The sequence below is a fragment of the Thermobia domestica genome, chromosome 14, assembly GCF_964235325.1.
Source record: "Thermobia domestica chromosome 14, izTheDome1.hap1.1, whole genome shotgun sequence".
In the NCBI taxonomy this organism is placed as follows: domain Eukaryota; kingdom Metazoa; phylum Arthropoda; class Insecta; order Zygentoma; family Lepismatidae; genus Thermobia; species Thermobia domestica.
The window spans coordinates 176,779,167-176,799,867 of NC_137467.1; the positions used below are offsets into that span (position 1 = coordinate 176,779,167).

General features: G+C 33.4%; 1 long non-coding RNA gene across 1 annotated transcript; it reads left to right on the forward strand.

Annotated features, from left to right (window-relative positions):
- The first annotated feature begins 12,863 nt into the window (after positions 1–12,863).
- On the forward strand, positions 12,864–19,802 carry LOC145670756 (uncharacterized). The gene is made up of 3 exons (XR_014128413.1): positions 12,864–13,405; positions 15,589–15,769; positions 18,777–19,802. It is a non-coding gene; the product is annotated as an uncharacterized LOC145670756 (long non-coding RNA).
- The last annotated feature ends 899 nt before the right edge of the window (positions 19,803–20,701 follow it).

The following is a 20,701-nucleotide window of genomic DNA, read 5'->3' on the forward strand; positions in this document are numbered from 1 at the left end:
AAGTGAAATTTTTCACATACAACCTGGAAAATACAATCTTAATTTCCGTTTGTGGCTATTACCATGCCCATAAATTTATATCTGTCCTTTCCATGGTACGTTGACAAATATTGTTGTATTCCTAGACTTCTTGTTGATGGGTGAATGTCTCTTCATAGAAGTAATAATAGATCGATTTCTTACTTTTATCACTTTCCTCTGATCTAGTGAAGCTGTAATGTCTTAGGTACATTGGATACTGAGTTCTAGATTTACAGGGAACTTACAAATGTGCACACATTATACTTAATTCTACCTTAGCCTTCAGCTACATACTTCATATTGACCTGAGTTCGCGCTACATCCAAATCTCTTCTTTTCCTGCTCATTTCTTAGTTTCATTCTAAAAAGTACTAATAGTTAGTGTTAATAGTCAGTTAGTACTAAGAGTCAGTACTAATAGTTACTGACATATTTAATTCTAAAACTTATAATTACTCAAAGGGAAAAGATTAAAAGTTGTATATAACACAACATTTAAAAACCTTCCCTTGCATCTTTTTCTTTTCATTTAAATAAATCTAGTGACGAAGATATTGCGCGATTTGCTCACTGTTACGGCCAATATAGAATACGTTAATAAAGCAGAATGAAAAGAGAAAAGATGAACTGAACAGAAAATACGCCAGTGTCAACCTTCAGTCCCAACAGACGAATGCCGGGATACTAAATATATCAACTGCCCTGCTCTTGCCGTCAACAAGTGGTTATGCATAATTTATTTAGCTTAATGAAATTATATTAAGAAAGGAACAAAATTAATACAAAAAAATAATCATGGGCGTTGTCAGATGTTTTCCAGGGAAAAGGTCGAAATGAAGTTGCTGTATTTCTTTACAGTATAAGAAGCTGTAGGCACGCAAATATTAAATGTTTAAAATGTTAACGACTGTGGACGGCCATAGCAAAAATAACCCTTTGATTAAACATGAAACTGTTCATTAACACCACGATGTTAACGCAAAGGAAAAAGGAAATATTTGAACTTGTTCTACTCACCACTAGAAAGCAGAAAACTGTATTGGGCAGAAACATCCTCATAACAACTGCGTTCAAGACTCTAAATGTAATCGACAAATGTTTCACTAACACTGCACTGTTATGGTGTGAACACAAAATGAACATGAGCGTTTCACTTCTGTTGTCTACCACACATGAGACAAAATGTCTTTCACTGTCTACACACATGCCATGATCGTGATTTTACTTCCAAATTGTTCTCAACAAAATTAGAAAATATCATTGTTAACGTTAATATACTGTATAGTGAGTTATATACTGTTTTTGACATAATGAAACTGTTGTTAACAGATACATTAAAAAATATAACAGTGGACATAGTACCAGGAACTGTTTCAAAAAAATAAAAAAATACTAAAAAGACACACGTTCAGTCTGAAGCGGATGAGACTGCTCTTTCAAAAATTTATTTGAATTCCTCTTTATAGAAATAAAGTGGCTGCACGGGCAGTTGATGATTTAGTATCCCTGCATTCTCCTGGTGGTGCTCAGGGTGGAAATTGGAGCATTTTCTGTTAAGCTCATCTTTTCTGCTTTCATTCTACTTTATTTTATTTCTTCTGCTTTGACCGCAACGGCTACTAAAGGCTCCGTTCCATCAATAAGAGATTGACATTCCATACTTCTCTTGAACAGTAGGGCACATTATTTCTGATACCGAACGTCTGCGAAACGAATGCTTCCACACGCTATTTTCTATTTCCATTATTTACTAAAATACTACACCAAATTAGGTGCAATTATCTTTGAGTGACATCGAGCCCTTCCTTCGTGAGAATCCTAATTCAGGGAGGCAATATACTGTGTCTAATGAGTGAATATCGCTTTAATATCCTATTAAGTCATTGATGGATGTCGTTTTGTATTATAGAATATCATGCCAATTTTTTTGATTTAGTCTTTTTTAACTTTGTTTTCAGTGCGGAAAGTTTGGCGAGGATATCGCAATATGCTTACACACCTACTCACATGAGGGCAACACCGTATTTATTTGGAATAGCCCTTGCATTCGTTTTGTACGAGAATCATCTCAAATCTGTACGCATACTAAAGGTAGAATTTTCACCTTCATAATTGAAGAAATGATTAATATACATATATATTTTTTATTATTCGTAGTAGTTGTGGTAAGAAATGAAATAATTAAAAGTAATAATATTAATATACTTAATATTAATAAATTCTACTATTATTAGTAACAGCATATGCACGGCGTTGTCAATAATTATATATATGATATTTGAAAATCTTTGAGTTTTACGTCCCACGGTTATGCCGGTTAGGCTAAAGGAGACGGTGATAATGAGAGATGAGTGAAATGGTGGAATGAAGAAAGTGGGAGGAAACGGGAGTACCCCGAGAAAACCCACGAGCACGGTGTTTGTCCACCAGAAAGTTCACTTGGCGGGGGCTGGGATCGAACCCGGGACCCCAAGCACCAGAGGTGAACGCTCTTACCACTGAGCCACCGCGCCCCCCTATATGATATTTGACTTACTGTAATATTTGTAATTCTTAAAAAATGTTCCGGTATGGCAACACTGTGTACTGTGTAGCCTGATAACGGAGGTAATGGTCACTGTGCTCGGATCATTAGTGTACGCCCGACAGGATGGCGGAACGATTGTATCTGGAACACTCTGTGCCTTGTGTAAGTTTGAATTATGTAATATAAAATTATGCGAAGGCTCGATCTCCCGATTTGACACTACCTGTCTTTTTTCTTATTGGGTGTGTGAAAGTGCAAAACGTACCAATATCAGATACGCAATTTGGCAGAACTACGGGAAGCTATTACAGAAGGGTTCCACATATTAACAGTACGGTAAGAGAGTAATATGATTTCGTTCAACTTTATGTTCAAGTCATGTTTCAATTTTCTTTACCGCAATATTTGTAAGATTATATATATATATATATATATATATATATATATATATATATATATATACAATGTATAGGTGTATGTGTAAGTGTATATATAGGGTGGATAATTTAAGTAACAACGACGCTTATAACTGATGAAGTAATAGATACAAAACGCTCAAACATATTTTACCATGCAAATGTCATACTGGTAGACATAGACCAATAAAAATAGATTTAAAGGGGGAAATTTTGAATAAGGAAGCTGAAAATTTCAGCATTAAATCTACTATATCTATATATGCACATACTAAATGTCTCAAGGAATCCCACTTGAGGAAACGTAGATATGACATCATCAACATGGCTTCCAATCGAACTCGTTTTCCAAATTTCAAACTATTAAAGTAATATACAATATTAAGATAAGAACTTAGGTTTTGCGCCATCTATGGGAGAACACATTGGAAATTGTTTCCTAGGATAAAATGGTTTTATTTGTTGCCGAAATTTTGAAATATGGAAGTGAAAAAAATGGAATATTATCAATTGTCTTTTTGATGCTTAAGGTCAAACGTCTTTATATCGTAACCATTACGAATATGACAAAAAAGAATAAGTATTGGGTACTTCAAGAGCTTTCTAATGAAATAAAATCTTTGAGTTTTACGTTCCATGGTTATGCCGGTTAGGCTAAAGGAGACGGTGATGATGAGTAATGAATGAAATGGTGGAATGAAGAAAGTGGGAGGAAACGGGAGAACCCCGAGAAAACACACGCACACGGTGTTTGTCCACCACAATGTTGCTTTCTAATGAAGTATGTATCATTGATATATCTTTAAAACTTACACAGCTAACAAATTTTATATAATGGAGGATGTAATCCTTAATTTTCATTACAATAGAGTCAGATTTAATAATTTACTAATTTCCAGGAATGTGCAGCAATATTATTAATAGATTCTATAATAGTTATGACAAGATTTTATACTTACAACTCTGTTACAGTAAAAATGACAGTTTAATTATAGTTGTAATGCAGTAGTGGAATCCTATATCTTCAGTAAGCATTGTATTTTAAACATTTACACATCAATAAGAAGTTATGCTTAGTTAACGGTACAGTTTATTCTTAAATTACAAATATCGATAGGTAGTCACTTCCCCAATAATTAGTAAACCTTTTTGAAATAGAAATTCTAAATTCTTTCATTGTGAAAAAAGGGACCAACTTTATCGAAGCTCTGGAGTTTTTAGGAAAGAGGTGTGTGCATCATTCAATTTTGCGACGGCGATAAGATGGTTCAGCAGTCTCATTTTCATTTGGTCTTTAACATTGGAAGACGAAACATTAGTTAGGTCTTCCTTTTCAACAACATCACGATTACTGCATCCATAGGCAGTACAATGACCATAGAAGTTGCTGTATATAAGCTGATGTCTCAGGCATGTGCATCTGCAGTTGTAATCTTCTTTACAAATACATGATGTCAATTCAAGAGAACATCAGGCGCTAGTATTTAGCTGAAAAGGAACAGATTGAAGATAATTTCCTTCTTTCTTTCAACTCGATTCAGTTGGATATAATTTCACATCCCTCCAGTCTTTCATCCGCTAATAAGCCCTGAACGAATGTTTCCTTGTGATAGCTGATGTTGGAGAGAGCTAAACAAGATTGAAATCGGCAAGATTGAAATCGTCCTATAAGTCTTATACAAATTAAATATCCCTTTTTATTTAATGTGTCATTATAATTTGCTGGGTACATTGAAGATAAAAATTCCCCTCCTGAGAAGCAATTAATTCATGACAGGCAACCGGACTCTTGAAAATCTCCATTGTTCTTTGTAATGAAAATATTTCTGTCAATTTCTTGAAAGGTTTTCTTCTCCCCAACTTGTAAGACGCAGAAATCGTATCACAACCAGCGATCCCATGATGGAAAAAGAATATACTGGTGAACTGTCCTTAATTCTTTTTGCGGGAGTTTGGAACTAAAGATCTTTTTTCAGATTAAATTTGATCCAAGTACTATACAGGAAAACTATTTAGATATGAGACCAATAAGAAGTATCAGGAGATGTGTATCTTGGCCAACGACTACCGACCAGCCTCCGCTTTTGCTGTTTTCATAATTAATATGTCTGTGTCACCATTACCGTGATAAATAGCTACTTCACGTTCTTGTAAGCATGTGCGAGCAGATTTACAAGACCTGTCTTGTTACAGGTATTTGTAAGATACATTCTAGGTGTTACAACACATTTATTTCCTTTTCAACTACAATATCTGGACCTGCTCCTTTGCCTGAACGACGAATGTGTTCCACGTAGTTTGTTGAGGAATCTATATACCTATCAAACCCCACTGCTGAATTAGTTTTTACAAATCTCATCAACTGTATCTGTTCCTGCCCAAGGTAATTATGAAGCTGGTATACATCTTCGATTATGTAGATTGGATTTGAAAGCAACTCAGTGTCTGGCTGGGAAATTTCTAGTAAGATAATTTGAAAATTCTTAATTGTTTCTGACAACGCAAATCATGGCATGGAATAGTTCGTTTGAGTTAACTGTTTCTATCGAGTTTACAATAAATAAACCATTCTTTGCACTAGTAAGTGACACAATTTCGTTTTTCCATGATAAAAGTACATCACTGCAAGGTTTTCCCTCCACTAAAGCGACATATCTTTTGCCTTATTCTAAGGCATTATCATGATCTACGTTTTCATTTGCTATGACGCCACTAATTAGAAATACAAGGAGTACGACATTCCTTTGGAAAGGGTTGTATAGCCAAGACGAATCAACAAATGGTTAAGTATATTTGATATATTTAATTTGGACTTCCTTAATTCAAGTAGTCCTGACCAAAACAAAGAAACATCTGCAAACTTCTCCACTGCATGTGCAACATCGGCAGTCGATGTGGTGAACTGCACCCATTATCCTAGAGTCGAATTTGCCATCCTTTTGCTTATCCTTTCCCATGGACAAGTCCATCATTTATCTTGATATCTCATACGAGACTTTGTTCAATGCACATGTTACTCCAAAAGTTATTGCTACGCCCTATACTGATATAGCCTTGTTGGAGAAATTTTTCCAGTTCTTCAGAGGGAAACTGTTCCTTCAACTCTTTTATTTGCTGTAGATATAACGCCACAAAGTTCCCAAAATTGAATCGGTTTTTGTTAAAAAGGCGTATGTGCAATAGTAAAAGTTGCTGGGAAATGACAAAAAATGTTTTGTACTAGGCGGTTTAGTTTATAAAAAAAACGCCTTATATTTGTAATACGTTTCAAGAAATATACGTTCTTTTAATACAAATTGTTAGATCTACTGCTAAAGTATTCATTTCTTTGAAAATGTTGTAAATGTGAAAAATGTCACATACACCCTTTTAACAGAAGGCTATTCAATTAATATATCCAGAAGAATACAAATATGGATGCATCTCTCGGTTCTTATAGAAAGAAAAAAGGAAATAAAAACTTCAAGTTTTGCTTCCCACGACAACAAGGGTAACAAGATTTATGCTAACAAGGGTAAAGGAGACGATGAGAATGAGAAATGAATGAAATACTGGAATGAAGAAAGTGGGAGGAAGCGGAAGAAACGCGAGAAAACCCGCGTATACATAATTTGTTCATCATAAAGATGACTTGGTGCGAGCTGAGATCGAACCAAGGACTCCATACACCAGAGTTAAATGCTCAGCACTAAAGCACTGCGATCCCCTCTTATAGAAAGAGGATTGTAACTACTAACTTGAAACATTGAGCGAAAAGTTTTCCTATGCGTATAGCTTTACTTGGTTCATCCAGTCTTGTATGCAATGCAGATAAGAACTCTGTAAGAACTGTAGATTTCACGGCAGTTCGGATCTTGAAATAAAACAATGACGTATTTAAGGGGGCTTCCGAGCTTAAGCCCCCGTAATTGTATTTACTATATTAAAGTAAATGAAACATTTTATAGAATTTTTACAGTTCCAGGAACAAAATTATCCAAGCTTCGCCGAAACAAAACCATAAATACGCCACTGAAATAAAATATTTCAATTTAAGGTCCCAGGTAAGCTCCTTAGTGTAAGGAAATGGACGATTAAGGTAAGTGAATGATGATGGAAGAGCTGCTGGAATGAGAATTAATCCGAGAAACTATGTTGTTTATCACAAACTTACGAGAGTTATGTGCTCTACAACAGAGCCAGCATATCCTCTACGCACAGGAGTTCGACTATCAGATTCTTCACTCACTGAAAACTTATTCATTCTCTTACCCTTTATAGCATAACAAAAGTGAAATCATTGAATTATATGTTATAGCCGTCTGTGTAAGAAAATAAATACGAAGAGCACGGGAAAAGCCGTAACCTGTTTTCATATATGAGAAAGTGCATTTTGCATACATTGAACACCGAAATTCTTCTAGCCCACTTCAATCTATTATGGTTTATATAACTCCAAGATTGATATAGCTTCATTTATTTCAACTCAATGTAATATACCTAGGTACTACTTTTATTATGAGTTCACCTTAACTATACATAGCTACTGGAAGGTAGAGGCTTTCATTACTCTGTTCATAATAATGTATCTCAAGCTGTAATTAGGAAAACTTGTCATAGCTCAAAATATTACAGAATCTATCCAGAATATTGCTGCAATTACCACGAAATTTGTAAATTATTAAATCTGATGCTACGACTATTCTTGGTGTAATGGAAAATAAAGCTTTACAAATCTTATAAAAGATAAAATATATTAGCTACGTTACTTCTAAAGATTCATCAATGATACCTACCACACTAGAAAGCTCTTGACATACCCAATAATTTTTGTCTGGGATTGTTTATCAATACTTGTTGTGGTTACGAAGATATTTCAACGTAAATTCAAAAACAGAATTGAGAATATTCCATTTTCTCCCTTCATGGCGCCATATTTCAAAATGGCTGCAACAAATTAAAACACTTTATCTTAGAAAACATTTGGAATGTGTTTTCTCATAAATGGCGGAAAAGTAAAATTCATATTCTAAAATTACCTATAGTTATAATAGTTTGAAATTAGAGAAACGAGTTTGGCTGGCAGCTACATTTATGACGTCATATTTCAGTTTCCTTAAAAGAGATGCCTTGGGACTTTTATTATGTTCATATATATATATAGTAGAAATGATGCTGAAAATTTCAGCTTGTTGTTCCAAATTTCCACCTTTAACCCAATTTGGAGCTAATTTTACTGGACTAACAACAAAGTTGCTTATTCAGCATAAAGTTATTTTCATAAAACCACCATGTAAGGTTATTACACATTTCAAATCTCCTTATCAACCGAAAACATACGATGGCACTTTTATTATCCAGTGGAGAAAATAAACAACATAAAAGATTTACAAATATCCAAGTTTTGGTAACCTCTACTGAGGTGATAAAACAAGTGAGGCGTATGGGTCAAAGCACAGGTAAAGTAATTTAATGTTAAATCTTAAATAACTTAAACTAGAAAATACAAATCTCTGAATAATAAATATGTGACAGTTTCGTACACTAACAAATGGTAAAATTGATAGGGAACGCTGAGATATATGATTTGATATGCAGAACTTAAAATTGACGAACAATGGGGCAGATTATCTGAAAATCTTAATTTGTTGCTTACTTTTCTTCCGCACCTGGGAGTGAAAGGGATTTATGGTGACTAGTTTCAATTTTGCGAATTTCTATTATGATTGGCTGAGTTTTTTCTGACCAGTCAGTCAGCGTTCGGAATTAGTTTCTAGGATATTTTTATATTCATACGCAACTTTCTCTTGTTTTTATTACCGAATCTGATCAAAACAATATGTTCAGTTAGTTGGCCTAACTGTTACATATTAACTATTTTTAAATAAGATTGCTTTTTCCAGTGATTTGCACTTCTAGATTTAGTTACTTTAGTGTCTAATTCTATCGTATTGATGAGATGGGTTTCGAATGAATAGGAATCAGGTTACAAGGATCTGAAAATTTAACTTTTCTGAAAATCCTTTTTTTTTTTTTTTCAAGAAAGACTGTTAAGTTAATTGCATCATCCAATTACAGGGACACTATTGAATATACCGGTGTTTAAAGATCATAATGCAATTTACAGAATTAGCAGGTCGAACACAATGAATGGTGGAAACACTGAGTTTCCTAGGAAAGTGGGAAATCAAATTCGTCCTCAATATATAGGAGTGAACCTGGGTATGAGGCGAGTTCATTCTACGGAACTCATTCCTTCCTTTTCACAATCTTGACATACATCTAATAACAGGTCGTGGTAGCTATAATAATTACAATTTGTAGTATAGACAACTTGGTTGCAAAGTGCACTAACTCCAAAAGTACTAACTCCAAAAATGAGGTCAAAAATGGCTCACGTTTTGATTCACTTTTATAGTTCGGAATCTTTACTAAAACTTTTTCTAAACAGTAACTTATAAAGCCTTACACTACATGGTTATAGCTTCGGTCGTAAGGAATACAGATATATCAGTTGTTTGCGGGATATTAAACTTAAAATTTTACTTCTGGAATATTTTTCAGTTTGGCTATTTTGCGTTGAAGTGATATCGATAACATTAAATACTTGTGGCAAACATTTTTATGTACAGTAATAGTTAATTTATCCCATATTTCGCAACTTATACCCCTAGTATTGTATGTTCAATTCTCGTATATGATATTGTGATTACAGAACTAACAATCAGACTAGAAACTACCTGCAAATATGAGAGTGAGTGTGGATGAAAATATATATTTTTATTTATTTATTTATTTTTGCCTCGATGGGATGTGACTGTTTACGTACTCAAATATTTGAAAGGGAATGCATGTCAAGTACGTATTGTCTTTGCAGAATATTTTTTCTTTCAATAGACTAATAATTTCGGTATATCTTTCTTTCAGTTGCGTGCTACTTTGATTTCAATATTCTCCATTGCCAGTATCACAACAGTTGTATTATATGGCAGCTTTTTCATGATATATAAAAACAGGGATAATTCTCTGGAACCTGCAGTTTTCATGGTAATGTACAAATTAGTTATGAGTCTAACACTATGCTGGATAATATTTGGTTGTGCTTCAGGACATTTAAGTAAGTTAATTTACCATATTAACATTATATTATTTGTAAAGTATAAGGTATAGCAGCAATTACTAAGGAAAATGAATGTTTTACAAGTGTGTTTTATCTATCAATAGTATATTATACATCTTCAATCTTTCATGTAGCTTCTACATAAACAGACATAAAAGGCATAAGTGTAGGTACGGAATGAATGTTTGGCATACTATGCAGTGTAACCAGCTTAACATTGTTTTCTAATTAAAGAGATATTTTTAAATATTAACAAAATTTCAACTATAATAAGTTTAAAGATAAGGTCATAATGAGTTGGTAACACAGTTAATTTGATAATATTATACAGCATGGAAACAAGTTCCCATGTAGACACATTTAATCCTTCTAGATAATCCATCTTTTTCTAGATAATCCATCTTTTTCTTTTCTCTTTCTCTCTCTCCCTTACCCTCTCTAAGTCTCTTCATCACAGAGTTAGTACTCTAAACAACTCTCAAGAAAAGTATGTTTGCAGCAATTTTCATCTACATGAAATATTCACATGTAAATGCAGATGGGCCGAAAATGGGTTGCTCAAGAAGATAGGTATGTGAGAGAAGAGATTTGACTTTGACAGCTTCGAAAGAGGGAAAAAATCTGGGAATAAGGAAATACTCTTTTATTTTGAAGGGAACATGATACTAGTATTTATATGGGTTGATGGAATTTCCTACTCTTTGATTATCTGGGAGTGTCGTCCAATCACAGGCCAGTATTTGGTCATATCTGAGTGGGCGTCAGCGTTTTGGCCCTCTAAAAGATGTTCTCCATATTCCTATTCTGAAAATCTCTGCATTCTCTCTTGATCTTTCCGTAGGTATATTCTTTACTTGCAAACTCACTTATCTCGATGTTATTTTCTGGAACAGAGTGTATATTTCTTACCTTATATGTAAAAGTATAGACCCTACTGAGAAGTAGGAGATAGTATATATTGATGTTTGTCTTCCCTTAACTGTGACAACATTACTAATATTGATACACAGCCAGAACTGAAACGCAGACATTTCTAACAGTGACAGACAGTGCTAACAGTGATACAAAGTCTGAACTGAGACACACATATTTCTAACAGTGACACACAGTCAGAACTGAGACAAAGGTATTTCTAACAGTGACAGACAGTACTAACAATGATAGATAGTTTGAATTGAAACAAAGATACTTCTAATATTGACTGACAGTACTAACAGTGATACAAAGTCTGAAATAAGACACACATGCTTCTAACAGTGATGCACAGTCTCAACTGAGACACAGATACGCAGTCAGAACAGGGACACAAATACTTATGACAGTGACACACAGTACTAAAAATGATACAAGTCTAAACTAAGACACAAATACTTCTAACAGTGACAGACAGTACTAACGTTCATACACAGTCTGAAATGAGGCGCACATGCTTCTAACAGTGATACACATTCTGAACTGAGACACAGATACTTCTGACAGTGACAGACAGTACTAACAATGATACATAATTAGAACAGAGACACATACCTCTGACAGTGACAGACAGTACTAACAATGATTCACAATCAGAACAGAGACACATACACTTCTGACAGTGATAGACAGTACTAACAATGATACAAGTCTAAACTGAGACACAGATACTATTAACAGTGACAGACAGTATTAACAGTGATATACAGTCTGAAGTAAGACTCGCATACTTCTAACAGCGACAAACAGTACTAACTCTCATACACAGTCTGAAATGAGACACAGATACTCCTAACAGTAATAAACAGTATTAACAGTGGTACACAATCTGAAATGAGACACATACTTCTAACAGTGACACTCAGCCTCAAATGAGATACAGACATTTTAACAGCGACAACCAATACTAACAATGATACACAGTCTCAACTGAGACAAATATACATCCAACAGTGACAAACAGTACAAACAGTGATACACAGTCGGAACTGATACACACATACTCCTAACAGTGCCACACATAATCCTGACACTGACACACGTAGTGCTAAAAATTTCCTTTTAAAATAACCAATATTCTGATTAACATATGATTATGTATTGTCATCATCAAAATCATAAATACCGTCAGGTAACTTTCCGAAACAAAGAAGCTTCCATGTTTCACAGTTTTCGTCTTCATGTTCGATTTTTATATTTTGATACCTTGCATCAATATAGCCTCCAGCACCCTCTCTCTCCCTCTTTCCTGCCACGTATAGCATGTCCGTTAGGATACAGTCTTTCGCAGCAAATGTCTGAACTCGTTCGGTTCTACTTTGCGACAATATCTAAAGATGTTCTATTGTTCCCCACCATTTTTAACACTCACTCATTCATTTTCCGCTCCGATAGGCTAATTTCCTCCATTGTTCCCTACATTTAAATACTGGAAGAATTCCAGCCGCTTTCTAGTGATTTGCTTGTTTCTGCTCAACATAGTACATGACACCGCACGAAGCACCGTGTGAGTCTCTTTCTCATGTCTTTATTTACGGACTCAAAAAATTGAATTTACTTCCACCTAAAGGCTTCTGTCGGCATCCCTATCCTTGATTTTATTTCACGTTTACATTTCATATGATGGCTTAGTATTAACACCCAGGTATTCAACACTAGTCACCTGTTATATTAACTTCCCTTCAACTTTTATACTTGCCATCAACTCTTAGATATATGCATTGTAGGAGACAATATTTCCTTATACAAAAAATAAGTTTCAAATAAACTGCCAGAGTGAGTGTTGCTGTGCTGAGCTTTCGTTACCGTACAGTGGCAACATCTTCAGAGCTATGTTGGTCGTACTGATTGTATAGTGGTCTTTAAGAATCGCTGTGTTCCTATTGGTTGTTTTTGTTGGCCAATGGCATGCTCTGACAGACCACTATATAATCTGTACGACCAGCACACTTCAACACATAGCTCTGAAGATGTTGCCGCTGTATGGTAACGAAAGCTCAGCACAGCAACACACACTCTGGCAGTAATCCCGAGAACATTGGATTAATAGTAGACGCCAGCAAAGCTCCAAGATCATATTCAAATACACTACTTTTAAGTGATAACCAAGCTACTTTTTGAAAATATTAATTTATATGTTACCTTTTTCTTTTTTTAAAAAATAATATTAACCAATAGTTAAGTTAAATAATTAATAGTGACATTTGCTTCCTTTTTTATAATTTAGAATTCCTCAATAATTTTCTCAATTGGCGAGGATTTTTGTTTCTGCACTCTATATCTTACTCTGTTTACGTGGTGCATATACCAATAATCATACAGAGAATACGAAGATTTAATTCTACGCACAATTTTACTTTAAATTTCCTGGTAAGTGTTTATTTTCTATATAAATTGACATAAATGTTTTTCTTATAACACCAGTGTTCACAAAGTGTTTTGTAAACAACCAATTACGAGAAATTATTTAAGTTAATTTATGTTATTTTTAATTTTATCATTTTATTTTATTTGTCAAAATGATGTCTATACTCCATTGAAATCGACTTTTAAACAGTTTTACTTATAATCGAGGCGTCTAGTATGAAAAGCAGCCAAATCTGTTTTTTAACCTACATTTTTAGTTATACATTGTTTGTTATATGTTTGATCTAAAGGAATTCTATGGAAACAGTATTTTATTTAAAAGCGTAATATTTCACATTAAAAAGTGTTCAAACATAGAACTTTGTGTTTGTACATATAAGGAGATTCACTGTACGTTTTGCAAGATTACTCAAACTAAGCTAAATGGGTGTGGCGAATTTTCATACTAGGTGCATCATGTATTGGTCAACATTCTCAAACTCATTCTTGCTCATTGTTCTACTAGTAGATATTCTATAATGTTTGTGACACTTTCGAAATTTACGTTGTCCTAACTACTCTAAAATGCAAAGTTTAATTAGAAAATGTGTGGCAAAACAGGGAAAATGACATAGTAGCGTTCTAACAATTTGGTCTCCATTCACATTTGTTCTTGAATGCACATTTTTTAGTGGTTATCCACTATGTAATAAAATCTGTAAAGAGATATTTATTTTGAGTGTAACCAGTGATTTACGAAACCCATAAATGCTCTGCAGCAGTATCCCTATGGCAGAGAAGAGCTGATAGGTTCAATGTACTGCGTCTGGTGAACGAGGAGATGCTAAATCAATTCAAAGACATATACATGCAGTGATGGAATGTCTGCGAGCAGTGTTGTTAGACATATTATCATGAAGAGAAGAAATACATAATTTCAGCGAGTCATGCTCCTTCAACTCAATCCGTGGTCGTAGGTGATGCAACAGATTTGAGCAATATTCTAAATTAATGTTCCATTTTTTGGGCACGAAAACGAGTAGCACTACACTATGTTCTATCCAGAACATTGACAGTATACTTTTCAGTGCAGTGGAACTACTGAAAAGGATTCTCAAAGCATTTTGTCTCACTGGATACATTCTTAAATAGTCACGTACGTGTTCTGTTATATAAAATTACAGATTTATAGGCAAGTAACATTGCTTATTTGAAATAACAATGCCCTTAACGACCCGTGACACGGAAGGAACATTTTCGATGTACAATAATGTGTTGACTGACAAATGCAGGCATTTGCCAGAAAATACCGAAAACTATATAGTTGTCTATTGTAGCAGGAATGCATCATAATTGTAAACCAACTATATGAAATTCAAGTAATACAACTTTTTTCTCTAAAGATAATAAAATTTCTCGCTAACTTTAGCTTTTGATTGCTACATATTAATTCATTTTATTGCATATTTGCATATCTTCAGTGTATTTTTTGTGATTTTTTAGCTCATATTTGCATGCATATTTTGCAGTTTTTAGTGCATATACATCCGAAGTCTACTCATAACCGTCAAAACATTTGCTTGAATCAACGCAAGATTCTCAAACCGCTTCCCCTTTAGTGTGTATTTGAGCTTAGGGAAGAGCATGAAGTCCACTGGTACAAAATCAGGCGAATACGGAGTGTTCTAGCACTGTGATCCTTCTATTTACAGAACATTGGTGCTCAAGAATCACAGCAGTTAAAGAGTATTGAATAGAATTTCAGCGGATGACTTTCCTAGCTAGTTCCACAACCTCTCTGTCCGACATCGTTAAACATTTCATTTTAAAGAAGTCTCTTAACTTATTGAATACACTGTGTAAGAGACATGAAATTGTATTTAACGTGTAATTTTTACGACAGGAATTACCAGAGGGAATTAAAAGTTTTATTTATTTAAAAATATCCAAATCTGATAGCTGTAACTAATTACTGATAAGGGAATCCTCAAAGCTACAATACAAAATGTATAACAGTAAGACGTACTGTCCGTACTCCATTTACTTTAATTACTAATGATAACCATAGAATTTAGTATTCAAAATTATCACGAATCGTCCATATTTAACTGTATTAAAATTTAAAAACTTAAATTTTTGTTCTTGTTCCTTTTTACTCGGAACATATACCGAAGTTGTTTACGTTCAAGATATTCCTTTGCTTTTAGGATACAAACACCATTTGGGATTTAACGTACGTAATGCTTATAGGAATAATACTTCATCTTACTGTGGAAGCCCCATTTATTGAGGTGGCGAAAATTATTACAAAGAAACCAGCACAATCTTCTTCATCTGAGAATGGATTTCAGCAGAAGGACATTTATATGGAACATCAAGAAAATAAAAGTAAGCTATGTTTATGATTAATATTAATTTTACTGTTCTGGTTCAATCGAATAACATAATACATTTTTTTAAAGTTTCACATTATGACGTTGAAAATATAGAAATGACAATTTTTGTCTTGTGGTTTCTACTGGCTAATCTTCTTGTCTTCTTGTTCACCTCAACCATAAGTTGATGGGCAACATGGAAATTTTAAAACTTTTCTCTCGCTTGTGAGAGCTGTTTTATACTTTGATAAGGCCTCTTCTTCGTAACTGCACCTAGATATTATATCCTTGGTCTTCCTCTTGCTGGTTCTCCTTCTGCCTTTCCCTCTATAAGCACGGTGATCCAATCTGAGTGCCGAATAAGTTGGCCAAGCGTGGTGTTTCTTCGTTTTCCTACTATCTTCATGATCTGCCGTCCTTCATTAGCTTCCTTTAGTACGCCTTCATTCCTTTTTCTTTCGATCTATGATATACGGAGCGTTCTGCACCAACACCATATTTCAATTCTTCCAGCTTGGATATTTCAGCTTTTCTCAATGTCCACGTCTCTGATGAGTAAATCGCCACGCTCCATATCAGTGTCTTGACAAATCGTTTACGTACGATCAGCGACACATTTCTTGATGTTAGTAGTCCTCTTTTCCTATAGAATGCTTGTTAAGCCTGCGCTATTCAAGAACTTACGTCTTTCTTACTTCTTCCGTTCGAGGATATTAGACTTCCTAAATAGGGGAAAGTCTTAACATCTTCGATTTTCTCTGCATCCAGTCATACGTTTGCCTCTTCCTGTCATGCTCTTGTGTACATTATCCCTTTGGTTTTCTTCCTATTTGTCTTTATTTTTCATATTTTTTCCAGTTGGTGGTTCAAATCTGAAAGTGCTTCCTGCAAGTCCTCATCGTTCTCCGCTATCAATGCTATATCATCAGCAAACCTTATTGTGCTGAAAACCTGACAATTTACTTTTACGCCTTTCTCGTTTTTATCAAAGAATTCTTTCATAGTCTTTTCCGTATAGACGTTGAACAGGAGAGGTAAAAGTCCATATCCTTTACTTATGAACCTAACTCCTTTACTTATAGTTGATTCCTTTTGATCTCTTCCAATAACAGCTGTCTGATTCCTATAAAGTTTGTATATGATTCTTCTGTCTCCATAATCCACTTTCAGGTTCTTCAACGCCCTGAACATGAAATTCCAATCTACGTTGTCAAAAGCTTTCTCTTTATATACAAACGCTATTACAATTGCTTTGTTTATTCTAATGTGCTGTTTCATGATCAACCGTATACTCAGTATTGCTTCCCTTCCCCCTTTTTCTTCTGAACCCAAACTGGTCCTCCGATAGCCGTTCTTCAATTTTCCCTTCTATTCGTTGTGCGATAATTATGCACATATTTTTGATGCTTGGAATAGCAAATCTAACGTTCGCTTTTCCGTGCGCCTTTCCTCTTCGGGATAGGTAACAATATGCTTTCTCGAAGTCTCTTGGTATTTTTCCTGACATGTACATTTCATTAATAAGATTAAATAGTTTCTCCTTTGTTGCTCTTCCAAGATTCTTACTGGCTAATAAATATATAATATGCTAATTAGAAATCAGGTCTCTCTTTATTGGATAGCTAGAAATAAATAAATTGTACTGGGAATACCAATAAAATAATTTTAATAAGGTTTCGGGTACTCAATGTTATAACTTACATACTTAAAACATAAAAATATATGATAATTTAAACAGTGTAGTATCTTTGTGTCTAATCTGTCACATCTATTAGATATGAAATACAGTAATAGTAATTTTGAATATCTTTTCGAAAATCCTTGTGTCTAATCAATCACTTCTGTTAGATATGAGATACAGTATTAGTAAGTTCGAATATCTTTTTGCAAATCCTATGTTTAATCAGTCACTCTTATTTGATATGAGATACAGCATTACTAAGTTCCTGTATCTTTTCAGAAAACTTTGTATCTAATTAGTCTCTTCTACTAGATATGAAATATGGAATTAGTAAGTTAGAATATTATTAATTAATTACTAAATTATTAACTGAATTCTGTTGATTTTTCCTAAAATATTCTTCATATACTTCTGATCAGAATACTGCATTACCACTCTAAACAATTTGAACTTAAATATGACGATTGTTTTTGTATGACAAGTAATTGTGTCACATGTGAAAACCATGAAAGAACTTGTTTTATATGACGGGATACTTTCTCAATTAAAATGAACACCAGAGATGAAGCTAGATTTATATTACTTCCGGGTTTAGTAAGGAGATTAGAGTACAGATGGAATATAATTTGCGGTGATTAATTAATTGTAGAAAGCCATTCATCCCAAAATTTGCTGCTTTTCTACACAAAGGTAAACACCGTTAAAGACTGTAATATTTGATTTATCCTACTTGCGGTTTCACTAAAGAGATTCGAGTAATGCTGCAATATAATTTTCATCATTAAATAGGTTTGCAATTATAAATTCAACAATTTTTGACATATCAAAGCAACATATGATTGTAATTGCCTTCAACAAGATTAGGATGCATCAGATAAGCGGTGTTAAAATAACTTACTACAAAGAAATAACAATAAATGTAAAATTACTAATTGTACCAAAATTGGAAGCCACTGTAATTTGAATTGTCAGTAAATGAAATTGAACTACTCGTTGTGAGAACCATAAGTAATGTATATATGTAATTTGCGTTAGAGGTTCTAGAGATCTTGTTTTACTTATATTTTCGCCATTTATTTCAGATCATAATTTACATCCATTCAGCTTAGAAATATTATAATAAATATTTATCTTTGTCCATTAAAGAATACTTTAGGTTAGAATGTAATCATGTTTCGCAGTTAGTTTTTCCTTAAACCACTTTATAGAAAAAAAAGTTTGTTAAATAACGCATCGTTCATTATAACGTGTTAATTAACACACGTTTAGTACTACCTGCACGATTTTAGAAATAAAAATCATTAGATGTTCTTTACTAAACATCTTTCTTTCCTTGCAGAAGATAAATAGCAAGATCTTAATGAAGTAACCGGATCTCGTTGCGAAACGGAAAGCAGCAGAGTCACTGAGAATATTCATGTCTGTTAAAACTTTTAATTACGTTTTAAATTTAGTTTTCATTAATGTATTACTAAAGTGTCACTTATATATTAATATTTACTCGCATATATTACTTGTATAAGCTTATGACATAGGTGTATTCAATTGATTGTAGTGATCCCTAGTTCCTGCTACCAGTAATACCTAAATGGCTATATAACAAGTTGCACTTTTGTATGTTAGTATATATATATATATATAAGTAAACACATCATGAATTTCAAAAAAGCAAATATAATTTTTGCTTTCGGTTCACTCCTCTTTTAGCTAAAACTGCCCCAAAATCATAAGATCTACATTATTGTGTTTTGTTTCAACAAACACATACATTAGGGAATTTGTGGGATATTTTACCAGAAACTTACATTGTCTGTTTTGCAATGAGCATAATTTGTAAATTGACAGATTTTTCTCCGAACACATTTATATATTTCGTTTCTATACATTCATTTTTGCGAACACATATCTAAATATTACGATGCTGATCATAAAGAAAATAATGATTTGTGTATTCGTACTGCTACTACATTATCAGTAACAGGTAATAAACGAAAGTTTTGTAGTGTTCATTAATTTTTTAAGGGTTTAGGGTAAAAACGGGAAAGAATCAGTGTTCTTTCAAACACTATTCTCTTTTACCTGTATCCCGTATAATATTCGTTTCGATTTTAGTAGAGAATAGCGTAGAACATAGACATGTTGTCTTCAATTACTACGTTTTGTTTGTTGCGAAATTTGGGGAATATTTATTTCCAAAATAATATTCATAGTATTCAACTAATTGGGAATTCATTCTTATATATCAGATTATTACTATGCACAGATTGTTTTCTAATTCTGTTTACCCAATAGTTTGTTCTTTTATATTTTGTTAATTACAGAGTGCGTTAACTAATGTCAGTGTATATGATGTTAATTAATATTAGTGGTGGTTTCAATGTATTGTTAAGTTTTGCAAATAAATGAATTCACAAATTTAGAAATAGTGTTTATTTTGGTTGTAAAATACAATACTAAGGTATGGAGTAATAACGATATGATTGGTTACTTTATTTTGTGCGCATAGATTTGCAGCAAGAAAGACATCGATTTGTTAAAAGGTTCTAATAGAGTGTTAAAAATACAACTATAACCAACCTCAGTTTGAAAATTTAATCATGCAAAATATTGTGTTCTCACTAACTAAATATCACCAGCGATATCAGCAGAAAAAGAAGGCAATTTTTACAGTAACATAATTGCCTATAATGCAATAATAGTACAGTTGTGTCTAAGTATAGTACTATCTTTACTTTAAAATAACTCCCTAAGTATACTAGATCAACCAAAATATTTATACAAATTTGCTACTTGAATCAATTTCGAACATTATCTTAGCTTAATCTGGGAATATATGAACATTTGTCACTTATAGAATATAGCTCATAAAATAGATTTCAATCCATAACATTTTAAATCTTACAAATATTACGTTTAGCCGTAAATGATGTTCTGTTTAGACACGAATTTATCAGTAAATGGCAGAAATTTCGTAAGAATCACTGAATTGCCATACTTAATGAAACAACTATACTTTTTTCTTCTCTTTCTGTTTAATTTTATGTACCGAATATAGAAAATAGCTGTAAAATAGCTGTAAAATAGCTGTCCCTTAGGAAATCTTGTGTATGCTTTTTCTTTTCGTTTCCTCTCCTGTTGTTAGAAATTCTTCAATCTCTTTTAACAGTTGCAACGTATAATTTAAATAATTTTTACCAATGTTTCTGTCCTTCTTGTTAATGCTGTTAGTGATGAGAAGAAAATGACTTTAAAGGTAAAGAATTG